The sequence below is a fragment of the Tympanuchus pallidicinctus genome, unplaced genomic scaffold (assembly GCF_026119805.1).
Source record: "Tympanuchus pallidicinctus isolate F22 unplaced genomic scaffold, pur_lepc_1.0 scaffold1, whole genome shotgun sequence".
Taxonomy (NCBI): Eukaryota; Metazoa; Chordata; class Aves; order Galliformes; family Phasianidae; genus Tympanuchus; species Tympanuchus pallidicinctus.
In genome coordinates, this window is record NW_026294618.1 from 103048123 (window position 1) to 103056006 (window position 7884).

Below are 7884 nucleotides of genomic sequence, written 5' to 3' on the forward strand. Positions count from 1 at the left end.
CAGCTCTTGTTCCCATCAAATAATTGATGAAACAAAAGGGCAAAGAAATACATCTCAAAGGCACTCTGAAATCGAAGTGCAAATCACTTGTTCAAATACACAAGAGAGCAGTAGCATGGGTTCCACGGATGGACATCTGCTGTTAAGCACTCTCTGGCTTGCTGAACTTGTGGCTGATGCTGAGATCCCAGTGCTGCTGTAAGAGCTAGAGATAAGAATGGCACACCAAGATGCAGATATCTGCGTGGAAATAGGGGTGTGTATGAGGAGTCGTGCTGCTCTGCCATGAAGGCTGCTCCAAAGGGCTTTCACTACTTCTCTTCTTGTTCTGCTCCCCTCAATGAGCTATTGTTGCAATTGCTAAAGATTTCCTGTTATAATTCTCTAATTGCATCTTCTTAAAAGATTCAACCAAGCTTCAAGTATCTGAGATGAAATTCACAGTGTGGAACTCTACCATGAGCTAAAAATTAGATTTAAAAAAAAAAAAAAAAAGTCATTTGAAGCCAATTTTTTTTTTTTTTTTATTAAACTTCTTGATTTCCTTTGGCCTTGCACAGACAGGAGAGCCTACAAAGAATACAGGTGCTCTCTTGCTGAAGGGTCTCAGCTTTCTGTTGAGACAGCTAAGAAAGCTCACAGTGTCCTTTAACACTTCCAGATCTATTAACGAAAAAGAGCGAGTTAAGGCTGAGAAGTATTCAGTTCAATTTAGCTGTTCTTCCATGTATAGAGTTAAAGTGATAATGAATCGTAATGCAATTATGAATGCTATGGCTTCTGGGTACCTGGTTTGTGACACTGTTAATCACATTGGAGATGGAGAGCACTCGGCTGCAATCCAGGGCAATTTGTTACACAAGGCAGAGATGGAAGTCGTTATTCTTCTGGTGTCTCGGGTGGTTAAATCTCCTCCATCAAATGATGAAGTGTGGAATTGTTAATATGAGCTCACAGATTTTTGAAACAAAAGTTATTGTTTTTTGTTTTTTTGGTTTTTTGCACCTCGGCTGTGAAGATGCAGATTTATTTCTAAAATCTTAATGATATTTAATATTCCCTAATATCTTCTTGGCTCTGTTCCCTCAGTAGTTTGGCAGTGAACTAAATCTGTTGCCTGCAGTCTTGTCAGAAGCTTATATTAAGACAGCAAAGGCCAGTAATGTATTTCAATATGATACAGAGCTATCAGTATTGCAGATCTTAATACTGGAATTCAGCAAATAAGGTCTGTAATTCTAATCCCAGCACTGCAGGATCACATTGCTTTTGTGGAGAGGTGACTAATGGTAGTGAAAGCAATTAATTATGAAATGGAATTATGAAGCAAATGAATTTCCAAGTGAATTAGATCACAGTTCTTTGGGCTTCTTAGTGAACCACAACCTTAATGAACAGTGTCAATGGATATCACAGACAAAAGAAGCAGACGGAAGGCTTTTAGATGTATCATATCTCACAGCAGATTTGGATATAAATGATTCTTATTAGCGATGTATTTAGTGAATGACACCTTTTCTTCTGCTGTTGCCTTTCTGTTATGCTGTGATACCAAACCTACTTTGTGTTTCCAAAGGGAAGTAGAACTACAATAGCAATATTTTCTCTGAAAATATCTCAAGCAAAGATCTTAGTAATCATACATCAGTATTTTCATGTCCATTGCGTAGCAGGGCATAGTATCTCAAGCAGCCCTGAACTTGGAGGTCTGGTGCTTTGCACTAATTTTGTTGCTGTCATAACACCATGGCACCTGTAGTAAACTCTTACACTCAAGTGATCCCTTGTGAGACACCCAGGCTGTTGTCCAGGTGGAGATTTGGGCAGCGGAACACATGCCAAAGTATGAGGTTGTGAAGTGTAATAGGAAAGGCTGAGTAATGTCAGCCTCAAACTAAAGTGAGAGGCAGTAAGATGTGTAGCTAGACTTGATTAGAAGCAAAGACAAAGTAACAGGAATTAACCTCAGAGTTCAAGGGTTTTTTGCAAATTTGGAAGTAGACAAAGGGAGGTCCTTTCATATGAGGTGGTCAGATGTTCTTTGATAGGAAGTGTTTCACCTGAGCTGCTTAGAAGTGAATTTCAGTGACTTATTTTGTGCAGCGGCTCATGAAATATTCACATTGACTGACAAAAGAGCTTTCTCTGACGTATTGGCTAATGGCTGAAAGACTCAGCAACAATGATAAATGTCAGACCTGAGCTGAGCCAAGGCATCTCTAGGGACATGCTGTGGAAAGCGGTAATAGCTGGTGTCCTTTCTAATACCTTTCCTAGAGAACGGGGTGAAACTGCCTGGAGATCCTACCACTTTGAAGGGAAAAGCTCATTCAGAAGGAGAAATCAGATCAACTTCACCCTGAGAAGAGAACTCACACCCTGCTGAAGAGGTGGGTGGAAACAAAGATGAGGAGTGAGAGCTGGGAAGATGTAGAAGGCAGCAGGTGCAGAAGAGAACTAAAGACCCTATGGAGCAAATCTGATTCTTTTTTGTAAGCATTAAAAAAAAAAAAATCACTACAGGGAAAAAAGAAAAAAAAAAAAAAGCATTGCAGCAGACAAAAGAGGAGTGAGAGGAAACAGAGGACTGTTTCAGCAGTGGTCTTCTCAATGGATCACAAAGTTGTTGTGAGTCCCTTTCTGTGCAGCACTCTCCCTGCGACAACACAACAGTTTCTGACCATTTAATTACCAGGAAAATGTTGACAGGGTGAAGGATTTTATGTGAAAAGAAAAATTACTTGGAGAGGGTTGGAAAGGTAGGGGAAAATGAGCAGAAGTGAAGGCCTGGGGAAGAAGGGAGGGAGGGAGGCAGATGCCAAAATCTAGTTCAGGCCACCAGATCTGGGTCCACTCTGGATAGGAACATCCTCCTTAAACACAATCTCTATTTTCTTTACTGTGGATGTACTGAAGGGGATCTGGGGCAGCTGTGGGGCTTGGGATCGAAGTATGAATGGCCTGGTTTGGGGTTGGAAGCCCAGCAATTGTGCTGCATGGACATTCCAAGCTCCATGGGAAGCAAGAATCCTGGCAACAATGGCACTGGGAGCTGTACAGGCTTCCTATCTTTAGGACACAAGGTGTTTGTGCTCCATGAACACACCTCAACAAATTGTGTTGGTATCATTGCAGGAACTGGACATGATGGCCCTTGGGGGTCCCTTCCAACTCAGGATATTCTGATTGCTGAACTGCTACTTACAGCTTTTCACAACCTTCCTGCTTGTTGTTCTTCACTGCACCTGTTTTGAAAGTGTTTTGAAGATGAAATTATTTCCTGGAGGAATTCTGGTATGTTTTTTTCCCCCAACACTTCATCATTCTTATCTGCTGTATTCATTGTCAAGAAGCAGGTGTTATTTATTGTACGTATACTGAGTAATTTAAACCACTCTCTTTTTTTTTTTTTCTGGAAGTTTTGTTATTTACTAACTCCTGCCAAGTCGTGTCTTTTTACTGTTCTAGAAGTTTGACTTCATGTCCTTTTTTACTATCATCCAGATGTGTTGTTTTTTATTTTTCCCCACAGAAATTTTTCCTTAATTCCTTTCTCAATGTTTACTTGACTGAAAGGATACGATTCCACTGATTAGTCCATTTTAAGTCCCTACTTCTGTATTGAGAGAAAACACAATGTTCTACTTTCTTTCCTTCCACCATTGGATAGCAAAGGAACCAAAGACCAGACACCAGTTGTTTGGTGCATGTCCTCTTGTAATGACACATCCGTCATATGAGCTGCATGTCAAGCCAAGCAGTAAGCTTCTTGTATTTCATGTGAATGTGGGAGTTTCCTTGCCCCTGTTATGAGGTCCTAGAGAGGACACAGAGATCAGATTATTCATCTGCCCATTTCAACGTGCCAGTTATTATTGGATGCCCCTCACTGCTCTAAACACTCAGCACTCACGCATCATGTCCCAGTCTGATGTTTATCTCAGTTACAGATGTGAGGATATTGCTGATTCCTGGTGATCTTATTAGCCCTGTTATTACCATCAATTCTTTTCTGTGGAACTGTCATCTTCCTAATTTCTCCTAATCTCATGCTTAGGCAGATTGTTATTATAAATTAAATGTAGGGGCTCTGTTTTCCCTTTCTACTCTTCAGTTCACCCCTGTGTCTTTCTAAGTGTTCTGAATTTTGTCCTAAATAGTCCTAGGAAAGTGTGTACAAATTTGCATTCAAAACAATCTTTGTGGAGATTCGCCATCACAAGAAAATCCAGTTGAGTCATTGTTAAGAGAAATGGAGAGCCCAAAAAAGAGGCTAAGAAACACCCCAGCTAACCTAATTAACCAGGGATTGTGCTTGATGAGATGACATTTCATCAATAGTGATACAAGTAGAAAACAAGAGGTAGCAATAAAAAAAAGTGAATGGACACAGGATAAAGAAATCAAAGCTACAGTCATCCGCATTTTTAGATACTCATCTGAAGTGAAGGAAACAGAAATACAGGCTCAGCTGATAATGGAATCTGTACCTGGAATGAATCAAGATATGAAAGCATCAGGAGGGAACAACATTGCTGAGAAATCTATGTATCTTGGCTTTGCTAGTGAAGTTTGGAGTCACGGTAACACTTTTGTGCTTTGCAAGAGTGCGCTCGCAGTGGCTATTCTAATTATAATATGTTCAGCTATCTCAGTAAGCAGGCACTGGGGTAAAATTGCGACTCTTCTGATATGCGTTTATTGACAGCAGTGGAGATGTGAATTTTGCTATTGTAAGAGGATTGAGTCTTAGGCCGTGTAGTAGAGAGTTTGCTTCTAAATTAAAAGAATGTATTGAGAATATTGTTAATTTTTTCTAAGCACAAAAATAGATGTAGATAACATGTCATCATGTCTGCTGGACCACTGATATTGTTGTAATTTGACTGCACAAAGTTAGTGTGTCATATAATATTTCTGTCAGTGTATCTTTCTATTTTCTAAGCAGATGGTGCAATCTGCCCTTTTTCTTTAGCTGAAAAAAGGACAGGGGAAAATTTCTGGCTTCTGAAATCATACAAACTCCCCACTGATATCTATGTGAAAAAAGGATTAGCTGAGTGAGATGTTTACTGGCTTGCAATTTCTAATTTATGAGACTAAAGGCTGTTTATTGTTGGCAGTATTTATTACTTGTTTTCAGTCAGTTTAATTTGTTGTGATTTGGGGTTTGTTTGTGCTTGGACAGGAATTGTTATATTAGTCATAGTAACTGGAGAGGAAGAAACAAATGAATGTTTCATGGAAAGGCTATGAAGCAATTTCTTCTGTAGAAGAGCTGCCTGAGGCTCATGGTATGCCCTCGAGGACAAGCTTCTGATCTACCCTTCATAGCACCTCTTGTTTTTCTGTTCTCTTTTCCCCATCTGTGAAGATGTGAGCAGCCTAGGAAAACACAGCTCCAAAAAAAAATTATTACCTTCATTTCACCTGAGACAGCAGAGTACCAAAATTACATTACTTGGAAAATAAAGATATCAATAGAGAGAGGTGCTTGTGATACTAAAGAGATGCTGCTAGAGAGGGCATACTTAAAAACAGGTGTGGTTTTCTCTTTGCAGAAGGCAACAAGAAGCGTTTTCTCAAAGAGGGGAAAAAAACAAATGCTGGAATGACTTGTCTGTAAATCCTGGAGCAGAACAGAGTGGCGACCAGGGCTGCTTACCAGGTAGGACCAAGCAGACTTGAGTGCATGTTGTCCTGCAGTTTATAAGGAGTGAAAGAGATAGAGGTCCTTTTGGGATTTACTTTGTCTTCAGCACTGCAAATCTCCCGCAGTAACAAAGAATCATTTCTTCTCCTACCCACTCTGAGACACCATTTCTCTCCCTTTTGCAAAGGTATGTGGAAGGGTGGGAGCACCCTTGCTTCATTAAGGCTGTTCAGTGACAGTTCTTTGTAGCTTAAAGGGAATGCTAAGCAATAGGGAAACCGGTCAACTAACTCAGCAACATAAACTGGATAGACTTGTGATGAAGGGCGCAGTAACTAAGATTACAACTTTTAATTCCAATGTTGGTGGGCCACTAAAACTACAGGTGTAGCTTTTAGGAGGTTCAGCATTGACTTTCTAACTGATAAGAGGAGGGAAGCAAGATGAATAGCAGGGATGTGGAGTACTTGAGTGGGAACTGTCAAGCTATGCAAAATATATACATACACACAATTTCAGTCTCCTTGACTTGGAAGCACTTAAATCTGAGTATGTTATCACGAACAGCACTAACCATAAAAGGGTGTTGGTGATCAAAGATGCCTTGTGGGTGCTTGTGCCATCAATAACGCTGTGTATCTGTAGGAATTAGTATGTATTTACGTGCAGAGTGACTCGGTCTCACCCTTTGATTTGATTGAGCCCTGCTTCTGAAATAACTAATAAATCAAGAGGAAGGGGAATACAATCTGCTGGTGTGGATGTGCTGCTCATTTCAAGTGCATCAGGCTGTGGCCTCAGCAGAGGTGCAAAGACTGCGATTACCTGAAACATTGTGCTGCTTTGTGCATGCTGGGTAAGGCAGAGGGAATAGTGGAACTTGGCAATTGCTGCCATGGATCGAATGCAGAACAGTTCTACCCTTCCTAAGGGAAGATTCCACATGTTGGTGTATAAATACTATTTTATGTGCACAAATAGACCTAGGGCAAAGAGAAATATCCTAGCTTACATTCTGGTGGAGAACAGAACATTTAATTCTTTCTGAAAGCAGAGGTAGCTTTGCACATACAGATTTTCCTTTTCCTAGCTTTCATTCTTAAGGATATAAATGCTTGTGTTAGCCAAACCACACCATGCTAACATTTTACTTACACTTTAACTTTAGGTGACTGTAATAGAAAATAGCCCTGCAGGTTGCTTTTTGAATATTCCCTGACAATTAAAAATAGGAAAGTTTTAAAAAGAGCAAAAATCAGGAAGGAGTGCCTATAGTTTTTCCTGCTGAAGAGCTGGATGGAGCGGGGTAAGCCTACGCCTGTTGCCCATGCTGCAGTGACCCAAAATGTTGAGCAGGAGTGTGGTCCCATGCAATGCTCACACAGCTGATTACTTCCAAAAACCCGGGCTACAAGCAGCTACGCTGCTATTGCCAAAATGCAATTCCTGTTTTGTTTTATTTTACCCCTTGACGGGTAAAATATGATTGCATTCTGCTGAACCCACGGGAGCAAACTGGGACGGTGTGTCTGAAATCTGTGTGTATGTTCAGGCACATTTTTCCATCCAGCAGCTAGACTCATTTACAGTATATGACATTACCTTGAAGCTCGCTGGACATAAATTGACAGTTAAGCATAGCTGTTGGCTACTGCTTTTGGTGCACAGTTGCAGTAAATAATTTAGAGTAATTTCTTTAGCTATTTTGTTATGTTGGTTTTTTAACATTTGTAAACCATTTAAAATGAAAAGACATACTGGGGAGTTTGTTATGAACGTGCCTCAAGATGCCATTTAAAATAATTGTGGTGCTTCAGCCCTGCACAAACCTTTCACAGCGAGAAGATAAATGCACTTTATTAAACAGGAAACGTTGACTTTCACTGTGAATATTTAAATGACTGCAGGAAACAAAATAGAAATCACTTCTTTTGAAATTCACTACTGTTGGTGGAAACAGAGCCTTCACTGCAGCTCAGTTTTGACTGAAGCATTGGATACTGAACTCAAGAGTTAACAATAGGTGAGATTTGCAGTAAAAATAAAAAATACTAATGCTAATAGATAGATTATGGTAGCCATATCTTTATTTTTATATATATATTATGGCAAGAAGTCATTTTTTGTATAAAATGGCTTGCAAATGTGAAAACAGTTGTAAATTCTGGGAGCAAAAAGCAGAATTTGCCACATTAGTTTGCTGGGAATACTGGGAATTACAGCACTGCTGT